The 13,807-nt window shown below is 42.8% G+C and overlaps 1 protein-coding gene across 1 annotated transcript in view; it reads left to right on the top strand.

Moving 5' to 3' along the window:
• Positions 1-4,195: 4,195 nt before the first annotated feature.
• The window catches only part of LOC115378950 (cadherin-18-like), a 104,600-nt gene continuing 94,988 nt past the window's right edge, over positions 4,196-13,807 (top strand). Inside the window, exon 1 of the mRNA XM_030079535.1 lies at positions 4,196-4,384. The gene's annotated coding sequence lies outside the window, so the exon portion shown is untranslated. The remainder of the gene's footprint in view (positions 4,385-13,807) is intronic.

Below are 13,807 nucleotides of genomic sequence, written 5' to 3'. Positions count from 1 at the left end.
CGGCAGCTAAATTTGGCCATTGGGTTTTTTCAGGACGTATACAGGATTCAGACATTGATGAGTTGCTCTGTTATTTTGCATTTGTCATGCAATTCAATTATGCCAGCGCTTTGATTTTTAGATAACTTGTTTATTGTAGGACGTATTGATAATCACATTTATGATACACGACTTGCATTTTAAATAAGCAGCGTCCAATAGTTCTTGTTTGGGTGCAGCCCCCCAATCAGATTATAGCCAGACAGGGAACATCATAAAACCGTCCCAGGAGGACAGGCACTGCAGCAGACCATAACTTACACAATGCGCCGGCACTTCAGAGGGAAAGCGTGACTTTTTTTTTTTTTTTTTCCATAGATGCATACAGTAAATAGCTGCAGAAAGAAATGTGAGCTCCAGAGAGCAGTCTGAAGCGTCAAGAAACACCAGCCAACGGTTGAGAAACCAAACTCAAAGCTTAGCCGGGTTCCTTAATGTGTCGCTTTTGCATTTCAGAGCAACGGCCGATAATTGTGTTGATGCAATCTGTGCTGTCTGGAAACACAAGCTGTATAGGCGGCCATGTAGCCTTTAATAGGGATGGGGTGGGGAATAAAGTGGAGGGAATAGCCTAACAAATCCGTACTTCAAGACACATTAAAATGCACAAACTGCTGAACATCTTACATTACAGTATGCCGGTTATATACTTAAAGGGATATTTGGCATAACATAATAGCAGTCAATAGGTGCAGCTAATGATTAACATTTTAAAAAGGATGCTCAAGCTAGTTTAAAAAGGTATGTATTTCCTTATTTAATAGTATTCCTTATCTTCATCAGCCACCAAGATTAAGATTTAAGAGTTTTAGTGGCTGCATTTTCTACAGTAATCTAATCCAGCTGGGACTGGATTAGGGCTTTAGACTGGGTGGGCTTTAGCTCTCCTTGTAGGGAAACAATGTTGTCCAGACCCTGGTGAGACCAAGCAACTTGCAATTTGGGGGTTTGCAGTAGTAGAGCTGGTAGATAGTTAGATTGACAAAATAATGCTGGGTAAAATGGTGGATTTATATCTAGGAACAACATAAAATAGTATGCTGTGCTAACAAAAATCACTCATTTGGAGCAATAATCTGATGGCCTTGTCTTTGTATAGAAAGTACCTTACCTTTTCACAGTTTGATAATGTTTCTACACCATATCCTTCTAAGTTAAAACCATCCACAGCAAACTGCAACAACCATAATGCATTCCAATGCTTACTGCTTCTGTTAGACTGATATTATATCTTGGAATTATTTGGTTGATGCAATGAGAAGAAAAAAAAAAGTCACTAAAGTCCCAGTTTCCTAATTTGTGGCCCTATGTTGCCTGCTGCAGTCGCAGTCTGCCTCCAGAGGAAAGGAAGAGTACTGCGCCTTTATCTTGTTGCCATGAATTAATTAAATTGCGGGAGCGAGTTATATCTCATGGCCACAAAGTAGTAAATGATTTTTTTTTTTTTTTTTTCTCATTGCGGGAGTGCATTACCATGCCAAACTTGTCTCTCAGAACTTTGTCTACTTGCATGACTGATGGGCGGAATGATACGGTAGGTAAACAGGCTCTGATGTGTTGTAACACAGAGACATGTGTCAGTCACCAAAATAGTTCCTGGACCTATACAATAAGCAATGGAGTGCATTATTTGAAGGGAGCTGCATTCATACTGTAAGCAAAATAATGAAAATTCATCCCTCTTGGCCTTAGAATAAAGGTCATACACACATAATGCCTCTTTATATACAATACATAGTTTAAAATGCATTCATTATGGTATACCTAGATATTTCAAATGTCAACTGGCAATGTTTTGGCAACCAATTTTGTCCTGTTACTCTCTGTAATAGCAAGAAATTGCATATTGCATCTCGTCTGTCGATACATATGGACACACTAGTTTAACCTATTGAAGAATGCTTTAGCCAAAAATCCATTAAATTGTGCTGGAACCTAGAAATCTAAGGCCCAGCACTTTACAAAGTGATATGCGTGTTTTTCCTCTGTCTTCTCCAAAACGGCACAGTTGTTTTCCCAAGCTGGGGCCCGACAGGCACACACCGCTTTATGAATCTTGTCGGCTTCCTGAAACATGGCTTATAGGATGACCTTATTCTCCAAAGTCCTCTGAACTCACTGGAGTAATTGGTAGCCATCCTTTATTGATGGTGCGACTGAAATTCTGCGAGATGAAAGTAGCACTCCGCTCCTCACGATTCAAATCTCAACCAAGAAAACCCCCACCCCCCAAAAAAGATCTGCGATTCCAGTATTTACTTCTGAGTATTTTTATCTTCCTGTGAAATAGCAAGAAATTATTTGTGTTGGATTTAATTTAACACGGAGGAAGGCGGTGCTGTCACTCACACACGCTCACGGGCATGTGTATGGCGAGATATTGCCACGCTGCACGTTTTGAAGCACGGTCGAGTTTCACCGAGGCACATTTTGTGTTTGACTTTTGGTCACAAGCACAAGCCCCTCTCGAAAAAAAAGAATTTAAAAAATAAAAATAAATTTAAAAAATGGAGCTCTTCTCCTTTGATAATGTTTGCCCATATTGTTCCTGTATTTCACACTGACTAATAACCTTCCTCACACTTTCTCATAACTGCATATTTTCCTCATATAAAGTTATTATCTTCTTTCAGCCTCACCAATGAAGTGAGGGAAAATTGAACTGCATGTAGGCCCCAGTTCAGTATGTCACTGTGATTGAAAGCTCAGAGGCAGAGGTGGATAGTAACTAAGTACATTAACTCAAAGACAGTTTTGAGGTACTGCCGCTTGATTTGAATATTTCCATTTCACAAGATTTTATACTTTTCCTGCACTACATTTCAGGGGGGAAATATTGCACTTATTTATCTGATGGCTGTAGTTACTATTTGCATTGCAGACTAGGCTTTTCACACGCAAAACATCAAATCTGAAGCACAGGCCGTCGTTATATTTGTCTTTTCAAGGCGACTTATGTCATTCGATCGTGCCACGACACTGGATCCTGATAATGATCAGAATACATCAGATCACTATCCGATCAGGCAGGTTGATCGCATTGAGGTATCTAGTCTGAACTCTGGAGCCCCCTTGTGGTCAGCTGAGGGCAAAACAAAAGTACTCCGTTTAGTAACCAGTGTGCATCATTTACAAACCGTGTTCTCGGATTCATAAATCCCCAGATTACAAATCAGTGTTCACAAATTCGGAAAATGTGCCCTCGGATTGCAAATCCATGCAATTCGCATGCTTTTCAATTCACGTATGTGTGTTTTACATCACTGGAAAACACACATACGTGGTCGCGGCGTAGTTCCCATCTGGCGAATCCAATCACAAAAAGTTGCACTGAAATGACAAACATAACCATGGCCGTTGTTTAGAGTGCTTTTCATACTTAGATGCATTTGCTGCTAATATTTCTATACTTTTCCTTCAGTAAAATTTGGAATGCAGGACTTTTACTTTTAATGGAACGTTTTTCTCCCCTGAAGTTAAAATGAAACCAGCCACACCAAACTCACCTAAAGTTGGTTTATGATGCAGAGGAATTTGTTTGTTTTTAATGCCATATAGTTTGAATTTGCTGACTTAGTTACTGATTATGATCATTCATTTGGGGCGACTAGCTATTTACAACATATTTAGAGAGGGAAAGGATTTGCTTTTTTCAATAAAAGAAGGGGTATCAGCTTAAAATTGGAGAAGGCCCCATATCAGAACATTGCATTCCTAAATCAAGATACTGAGTAAAAATGCTATCAGCCAATGAACAAGGTTATAAAATGGTAAATTCCCTTAATTTGATGTTCCACACCACAGCCTGGTGCATGCACTGATATGCAGGTTTATTATTTGTGCATGTGTGTGAGAAACAGAATATATTGCCACCTGATCACCATCCTTTATAACTTTAAAAGTGAAGGAGAGAGGGGGTGAGAGGAGGGAGAGCGACGCTGGAGAGAGAGGCAAAGGGAAGCACAGGGAGGCTGGTCCAAGCTTGATAGGCATGGATTGAGCTGAAAACCGACCAATCGGGTGTCTTCCTGCAGTTGAGCCGCTGCAGTAGCCGGGCAGGATTGGAGGATGGCTCACAGAGAGACACACACACACGCACTGGCTCGGCTCTCCCATCCCGTCGCTCGCACACACACACGCGGTGAGAGAGAGGGAGAGTATCGGCTCTCCGCAAGCCGTGCATTAAGCACTGCCCCAGAGAGAATGACGGAGGCAGGGGGAGCAAATTGAAAGAGAGAGAGAGAGAGGAAGATGGAGAGAGGGAGAAAATGAGGAATGCACTCTAAGTCCCGCATCGTCTTCACCATTAAACAGCTGTCATGTCTGTCCGAGGGACACTGAACAGGTAAGAGAGGGAAATAAGTTTTTTTTCCTGTTTTTTTTTTTTTTTTTTTTTGTTCCTCTAACGCAGCTTGGTTTGTGCGCCGATGTGCATATATGTAAATATTAAGTTTGTATTTGTACCTGTGCTTAAGTTTTTTATATTTATGCCAAGGCTATGCTCTGTATATACTTGTTTCTGTATTGGAAAGGACGCAGGTAATGCGTGGTGTTGGTATTCACGCGCGCGTGCAGTTCAGTCTGCGTGTGTGTGTGTGTGTGTGTGTGTGTGTGAGAGAGAGAGAGAGAGTGAGAGAGAGAGCGTTGTCGCGCGCGCGCTTGAGAGCAGCGAGTCTGCGTGGGAGAGCGTGCGCGTGCGCGTGCGCTCCTATTTGCGCCTGTGTGCGCGTCAAATTATGATCCTAAGGTGCGGGGGGGAAAAAAAAAAAAAGAAGAAGCAGGCAGTGGGGAATACTCACAGCGGGGAGTACTTTCCCCCAGTTATTTGTGTTTATTTGCTTATGTTTTTATTTATGTGGATGCTGATGGGTGCACTTGTCTGTCCTGCCCCTGTGTCTTCCCATGGAGTGTTGCATTCAGCTACTCGGTGGAGTTATGAATGATAGACGGTGAGTTGGAGGCTATCTGATCCCTCTGTTACATGTGCGGCACTGGTGTAGCCAGACTGTGCACTGCAGGAAACAGGAGTCCACTCACTGATTGCAGCCTTTCACAAGTCAAGATCCCCTCTCTCCCTCTCCGTCTCCCTCTCTCTCTCTCTCTCTCTCTTTCTTCCCCCCCTGCATTAGACACCATCTCTCCCCGGCAGAAGAAAAATAAAAGAACCGTTTTGAGTGGTCGGCTTAGTCACGAACACAGCATCCCGTGGTGCTTTGAAATGCTTTGACAACCTTGTGGGTATCCGCGTGTGTATGTGTGTGTGTGTGCGCGCGTGCGTCTGCTGTGGAGAGATGTGGGAGCAGAGTGTCCGGATGCATAGCCGTCCCTGTTAATGTTGCATTGATTGGTTTGTAGTGAGGAAGGTGAGAACTGCATGGCTGCTGATCTTCACAGCTGAATTGTCGCAAGGCATAGACATCACCGATGTGTTTGTGGATGCGGAGACAGATGGAGCAGCTGGCAAGTGATATATGTAATTTAATGGCATAATGCATGGCGCACGTCAGACAGCTGTGAGTGGTAGCCCAGAAGTTGTTTGTCTCCTATATAGCTGGACAGTTTGCAGTTCAGAATAAATTGGCCAGTGGAGTAGACATCAGGAATTGGGTGATTTCTGCAGTCATATTAACATGCAGATATAACATGCATTAAACACAGCATGGACTGTAGGTAGCAGCACAGCATCAGCCAGAGAGGAAATGCACTGAACGACCACCCATCGGGTTAATCTCTTGTTTCAGAGGTCATTTAGTCATTTATTAAACACCACATAAAAAGGGCAAAATCTGAATTATCAAATCGTGATTACAGCACCAAGACAGACAAGTCTTATTAAATGCAATGGCATTATGCGGTAGGTGTTAGCTTTAAAAACACGTCTGGCAATCCCTACTTTTGCATGAAGGTTTTTCAAAGCAAATGGAGCCAACCAGCAGAGCTCCAAGGAGGCCAAATTGTTGGTCACTGAGTTGCAGGTGCACTGGTCACACAAACCTGCAGCATGAATATGTCAAGGAGAACAGTGTGGGAAATCATGACAACATACATAAAAGCGTGGAAAAACAAAGTGGTTACTTGTTGAAGCTCACAGGCACAGAGATACAGAGGGCCACCAAATAGTAGCTGAACATCACAAACGTAGTAGCCTCTAAAACCACCACAACCGAACCGCCATTCAAAAAAAAAGTGGTCGCATCCAAGGCCTGCACAGAAACACGCATAACCCGGTGCAAAGAGCTCAAAACCTGGAGCCTTCAGCAATGGAAAAATATCGCATGAGTCATCTTCAACCCTTTTTCAAATTTAGACTGCTGTACCTGTGGAGAAAGCCAAAGGATGTTGTCACCTCACAGTGTCGGTTGCCAGTTATTTAACAAGGTGGTGTAATGCCATGTAATCTGTGATGATATTTTGTGGGAGTTATTAGGTCTGATGATTACCTGAAGTGTTTTGTGCACACTATTCCCTCATGATGCCCCCCATATTACAAGGTGATAATGTGCTCCTACACCCTTGTGAGCAAATTCAAGAGTAGTTTCATGAATATCAGAATGAAGTCAAACACCCCCCCCGCCCGAGTAAATAGATGCAAACATCAATGAATCTTTATGGAGTGGGGGGTTCTGATTTCTAGCTTGGGCATTAATCACTGAACTGGCCTTCTTTTCTTGATGAAAAGCTCCAGTATTCCTCTAAACACAGTTCAGCTCTTGTATGACAGTAATTCAAGGATGACTGAAACTCTTTCAAAGGGAAAAAAAGTGGCCCTTCTCCTGATTAGGAACCCAGTGCTCATATTTTAAAATCAGGTGTTTGAGCTATTTTGCCCACCCTCTGTACGTTTGTGTGCAGCAGTTCAAGTAGATACGCAATTAATCTGTCGGTGAGAAACACCGTGTTTAAATGCACACTCTGCAGGATGTAAACAGTCTGTATCGCCGTGACTGCACACAGGACAAACTGTACATGTCGGGAGTCACTGAGTTGACACCAGTAATGAAAACCCCACCCTGAAGTGTTGTGTCAAGTGACGTGTGAATGGTGTGCAGTCATCAGGCACTAATTACAACGCGCCGTCGGCATGCAGTGCAGTCATTTCAGCGGGGCCATACATTGTTCAGCATGATGACACAACACAAAATAATGATTAGGTTTTTTTTTCACAAAACCAGGCTCAATTTCAGATGACACATTAAATATTAAAATTAATACATATTGAGGATGGTTAGTTTCTTGCTTTACTTATTACAACTACACCATTGTTACTCCCATGCTGGAGTATATGCTGCAGAAGTCAAAAGCAAAAAACTAGTAAATTTTGTGAAAATTGTATTGCAAACTTGTAAAGGACAGTTTGTGTCATTATTGATGTGTGAGCAATTCCCAGTTGGACCGCCACCACTAAAAATGTATGCACAAGTGCAAGTTATCATAGATTTAAAGCCCTCTTAAATCGCAATTACAATTATTTATGGGTAAACCTTTCCTCGAATGGTGCCAATTCAATACTAAAAGCCAGCATGGTCCATGAAAGAATCATGAACCATGTAGAAATGGCTCTCCGCAGGATGTTTAAATGCGATGGTTGCCATAACGTCCTCGGTTATATCACTGGTAGACTAGACAGGAAAAGAAAACTGTAGTTTATTGTTGAGACATCACAGTCACAGGGCCATTGAAGAGATGAATCATGCTTTTTTTTTTTTTTCTCCCAAACATTACCACAAAACCCATCTCAGTCTCTCCAGTCTCTTCACAGATAGCAAACCAAAAGTGGTCATTCAGTGGGCCTCTGTCTGCCAACTGAGGCTGGCAGTGTGGGGTATTTTGCAAGTCAGATTTATGGCTCGGGAGAGGCAACTGTTCATTGCCACTCGCCACTCCCCTGCCATCTTCATCCAACTCCGAGATAAAACAAACTTGGATAATCCACAGTTTCTAACGGCGCACTGTGGCGTATCAACCTGTGACTCGTGGCGGTCGATGCCTCAGGAAAGTCTTGGTCATTAAATTGCTCGTATATGATGACGGAGCAAGCGTGCACACACACATAGACAAACAAAGACAAAGACCTGTATTAACACACATCCTTGTGCACTTGGGATGCTGCTCACTGCTACTTTAAAAACACACTTAAAGATGATTGCCAAGATAATGACAGTGTTATATGATTGGTTCCGGTTGGATCCATTGGCGCCAACCCCTCCCAAATCGGCGGACAAGTATACACAGCAAATGAGTGCAGGAATGAGAAGTTTGTATATCCATAGCAGAAACAATGAGGGGATGCACTACAGAAAACCAGCAATCTGATTTAGAATAACATTGATTCCACCTATAGCTGGTTCATGAACAGTGTCGAGGAGTACTTTCTCAGGAAAAATGCAATGGTGAACCTGAAGTGACGAAATAAATAAGAATTGGGTAGTTAGCATGAGTACATGGCTGAACAGGCAAAGAAAAGAGCGCCACCTGCAGCAACTCAAACTCCATCCACATACAATTCAAGGGGAATTATCGGAGTCTCGCGGATTTCTTCTTGCATTTTCCTGCGGTGCTTGAATGTGGTTTGCTTTGCTTCAAATCTAGAGTGAGTTATTTGTTTACATCCCTAACCGGCAGACAAACAGGCCCACCGGAGAAATACCACTGTGCAGTGCCAATGAGACTCCGAAAGTTACATTTCTATTACAGCTGCTGAAGTCGACAGTCCTCAGCGACAGCTTCCTGCAAGAGAGGCATTAAAGCCTTATCTCTTTTCAGCGGCTCGGAGGCAAAATTATAAATCTGAAACAATTGCTGTGCCGTATAGATTCAACGGTATTGAAACTATGGCGCGGTTAAACATTGCCAAACTTTTTATAGTGTCGTGGTTTGTCGTGGCTCCTGTATCTCCGTGTCTCGTCCAATCCGGTGCATTATTTAAATCACTCAACCATCTCGACTGTACAACAAGAAGCGCTTGTATCCACCGAGAGAGACAAGCAAATGCGGGAGAAATATAAAAATAAAAATGGCAAAGATGTGTTAAAGATAACTTTGTATTTGTTCAAAATACCCATTTGCTTTCCATCCAGTAAAGCTGCTGTGTTTTGCAACAGGCACTTCATGTTACTGGCAGATTGACTGATAGATGCTCAGGATAAAGAGCCAGTCTTGTTCAGATGAGGACTGAAGTGCAGCACTATTTTATTTTCATTTCTATTTTTATGGGAAACTCATTCCGATACTTGTATTTGTGAGTAGGCCTGCTTATTTTATTTATTTTTTCTTACTTTTACAATTTTTCGAATGTGAGAATGGCAGGGAAAGCTACTTATTTTTGAATTGTACTTTATTACAGTTTATAGTTACATACACACACACACACACAAATCACAGGAAAAGTCAGATATGATGGCTTGGACCGTTGCTGGGGAGGAACTCTGAGTAAATCAACCTCCTAATTTTTAAATTGAATATCCCTGATTTATCGCATTCGCCCGTGTTCGTTTGTAGTTTGTTCCAGATGACTTGATGCCCAATTAAACTGCCTTGAAGACGATCATTTAAAGATATTCAAGTGGCATTATTGTGCCGAGTTAGGTTGCTTCATTAATCATGTTGTGCAAAAATCCCGCCTGTCACTGTTACTGCCTACCGCCCCAGTATCAATTAAGCCTTCTCGTCATCATCACATTTATCCACGGATATCTTCTCCGCTGAGTCGCTGTCACAAACTGCAAACAGCATCATCTTTCAATGGTGGCATTTCCTAAGTGTCTGAAATATCGTCCGCAAATATCATACATACCTGTGTGTCTGGGTACATTTTGTATTATCAGGACAATAACAACAGTAATTCTGCTTCTCCTGATTTCATGAGGAGAAAATCAATCAGCAGCATACAGTTCTTGATTGAAACCACATATTTGCTTCGTCAGTGTCATTAGAAAAGGAGGTCTGCACTTCAACACGCTGTGCCTGCAGTGCATTCGTAGTCTCTCGGACCGTTGATTATCCGGCGTTTCCGTTTTGGGCATCTGACTTTCATCACTTACGATGGGACATGGAGCAGTCTGCATCACGCTGACATTATTTCACTTCGGGTTCCTTCAGCATGGGTGAGGGCAACGGCGGAGTGATTCATCTCCTGCTCTTACTGTCAGTGACAAATGGGCGGCAAACCATTTCCTTAAAGAACGCTCAGCTCTATAAAAAGGAGTCTGATGAAGCCAAAGCCTCTTTGAAAAGGCCATGGCATTGAAATGGCTTTGGGTTTTGGAACATTTGGCTCGTACCTTGCGCCAGATTTAGCCTACTGTAGTACAGTACGCAAATACGACCCATTAAACGAGCAACTACAGTGTGTTTCGAAAAAACGCCTGGGATTTCAATGTCTTCCAGAGGCAGGCTATAAAAATGGACTCAGCATTTAGTCACAAAGCCTCCAGAGTGTGATGTAAGAGAAAAAATAAAAATATATATATATATAAATGCTACTGCAGCGGGATGCACATGAGAAACTGTCTACATGTTGGTCCATTGATTTAGCTTTATCGTAAAATGTGTCTTTCCAAAGGACAAAAACACAAAAGCATTTGATTGGCAGCCTGAATGGTTTATGTACCATTAGGGGATTGGATTCCCCTCTCACATTTGAGAGTGTTTGCTCACAGACTTTTCCTTTTTAAAGAGCTCTTAAGGGCGAATTATCATTATGTAATCGGTGCGCGTTTGTGCCTGAGATCCTGAGGGCTGCCTCCAAGTATTTTATTTTGTTCTCCGCTTAAAAGCATTGGGGTGGTGGGTATGCCTTTTTGGACGGATTCGTGAGGTTTCAGGCTCTTCAGAAGGAAAAGCCTGTGTGTTATTCACCTGGGCACATTCTTCACTGAATCCAAGCCTCTCTAGATTTACATTTTACGCTTTAGGCATTTCACTAACACTTTTATCTTCAACGGCTTACAATGAATGAGCTGGTAGGTGTTCGGTGTCTTGCTCAAGGAGAGTTCAACAGGATATATAGCTGCTGATGGACACACTGGCTGTGATTAAACCTGTGAACTTCTGTTAATGGCAGCCTCTCTAATGATTCATTTCTAATCACTAGTCCACCATGCCAGGAATTTTATTTCAAAATGATATATCATCTCAAAAAGTGGCTCCGCACGATGATGGAGAGCAAAATAATAGGAGACTTATTTCTTTAAGGGATAGATAATAGTCTTTTCTTTATTTAGATGGTGCTGAATGATTTTTCCAAAACTGGTGTGTTGCATTTTGAAATGCAACCTCCATAATAAATATTTAGGGCACACAATATTTCAGAGTTTAGAGGCATAATATTCTCTGACTTCTATTCAATGCAGTATGGATTTTTACTGACAAGCCATGCAGCATCGCACCCCACAGAGAGGAAAGAGAACCTAGTCAGGTAGTTTCAGTGTTAGAGTGCAAAGAGAAGCCCTGATGTGTGGCACTGATAAAACATTAGTGTGCGATGTGCCTGTCAGACCTACTCACCCTTCACGTGCAGTGCCGAGACGGGGAAATGTGAGAGAGATGCTAATTGGGCCACGCTGATGCTTTGTGAGAGCGAGTGTGAGCGAGAGAGGGAGAGACACAGAGAAAGAGAGAGAGAGAGGGAGATGGACAAGGCGTCCCTACTGATCCAGAGATGTGAGGTGGATGAGAGAGAAGCCGCCGGGTGCTGTCCACTACTGTTACCACCATAACCAGAATTTCAATAGGACTTCAATACCACTGCGAAAGGTTGAATTCAATACTGATTTTTTTTTTCTTTGAAATTCTCTTACCAATTGTGCTCTGCAGGCTGAAATTCAATTTCACCTGCAGAGGGCGTATATATGCAAATGGTTTATTGGTTGGAAGTGGGTAAAAGAAGAAGGACATGATCACACAGGATGCTTTGTTTGAATGCTTCTGCTTGTGCCATTTTTTTTTTTTTTTTCCAGTTTTCATTTTCAAAAAAGGTGTGTGCCTTGCATTTTGGGGACGCTCCAAGCTGAGCATGTGTCAGTTTCAGCTGTGTTGCATATTGGATGTCAGACAGAGAAAAAAAATTAGCAGAACCTGGAGGGTAAAAGAGCAGCCATCCTCGTTTTGCAGGAATAATAACTTAAGCTACATGCTCACAGTTTTGGAAAAAAATCTCCACATCTTTTCCAAAAATATGATCACATGATCCGCTTTGGTCCTGTTCAGACTTGGTTTTATCACCCATCTCAGGTGATTCAATCACAATGGCATTCACATCTGGCATTATCATGAGTCCCAAATCCATTGCATGTAACGTGATCGATTTTGTGATCGGCCACAGAATTACGTCATTCCCGTCTTTTCTTACATTGATTCCCATACCTCACTCCCTTTTGTTGCTTTTTCATCCTCACCTCTGCATCTAATGTGTTCACTATCTTTCCAACACTCCCCAGTCATCCTGTTTCCTATATCTGGCCCGTTAATGAGGCAGCTGTGCCCGACCGGTCTGTTATTAGGATTGCTCAATGGAGACACGGCCAGCTCACCTCATCTCAAAAACAAACCTTATTCAAATTTGAATTTCACGCCAGCAGTCCACTCTATCAAACACTCCCTCTCCTCACCAAGTGACTAGATGGTCTTCTGGTATTGTAGGGGATGCATTGAGACGCTTTAGTATGTACTTGTTTAATGCTATGTGGCACAATTTGTCCCTGACCACAACCAAAACGTGGTTGCAACGTGTCCCCAAGATGCATTTAATCCGACTTACAAATGTACTTTGCATTTGGTTTGGGTTAGGTGCAAGATGTGTGCATCGTTGTCCTCAAACAAATGTCGTTTGTCCTTTAGATGCAAGCTGATTGTTGATTCTTTACCTGAGGACTTATTCCTTCTGTGTCTGGCCACGCACATATTAAGTTGTTTTGTTTCCTTGTTGGACTGGCTGGATCTTGCGGGTGGACGAGTCGTTGGCCCAGTGTGATCCTTGGGTTTTTAGAGAACACAGGGATGCAGCGTTTGTTGAAGTTCATTCTGTGCGGTCATGCTAACACTGCTGCCCCGGGGGGGTTTCCCAACAGGTCAGACCTCCGTTTATGTGACTCTAATGACTGCCACAAGACCGCCATGTGACCCCCCCGGCGCTGTCAACGACACTCTCGCGAACACGAGGCATGAATCAGCCACCGCGCTTTAAATGTCGGAGAAATCACCGCCCCGCGAGGACGGAGGAGGAAGCCTCCCGGATGAGCAGCATTAACGCTGTCGAGATTTTGCACCCAGTCCAGTCGCCTTTGACTCGCTCCTTGCAGATGCACCATGACCTGAATGACTGAAAACTTTCGACTGACTTCAGCTAGCTGACTCCACTTCAGTTAGCTGGCTCTAATTAGATAACTGCTGCGAGCAACAAAATTGATGTAATGCGCCTTGCTCACACTGAGCTCTTGCTCCCTCTGATACGAGCAGTGTTCACAGCTGCCCTTTGCATCTGAGCAGGGGGGGGAGAGAGCAAAAAAAAAAAAAAAAAAAAAAAAAAAAAGCATCAAATGCGATCATGGCCAAAGAAGGACTGGAATATACAGAGTCACAGCTTGGCTCTTGTGAGTGGAGCGCAGCAGCCAATGCAAAAATCAGTTAAAGAGCTGAAAACATGGCAACAGCATCAAACACTTCAACACATTTTGAAATGAGTCCCAGTCCACCTAAACTAGTTGACAAACCTGGTGCTAGGAGCCAGATATGGAAATGTTTTGGTCACTGACCTGGACGCCCAAAACGA

Source organism: Myripristis murdjan, chromosome 20 (genome assembly GCF_902150065.1).
Source record: "Myripristis murdjan chromosome 20, fMyrMur1.1, whole genome shotgun sequence".
Classification (NCBI taxonomy): domain Eukaryota; kingdom Metazoa; phylum Chordata; class Actinopteri; order Holocentriformes; family Holocentridae; genus Myripristis; species Myripristis murdjan.
The sequence above is the reverse complement of the archived record's forward strand: the minus strand, read 5'-3'. Positions and strand labels throughout refer to the sequence as shown.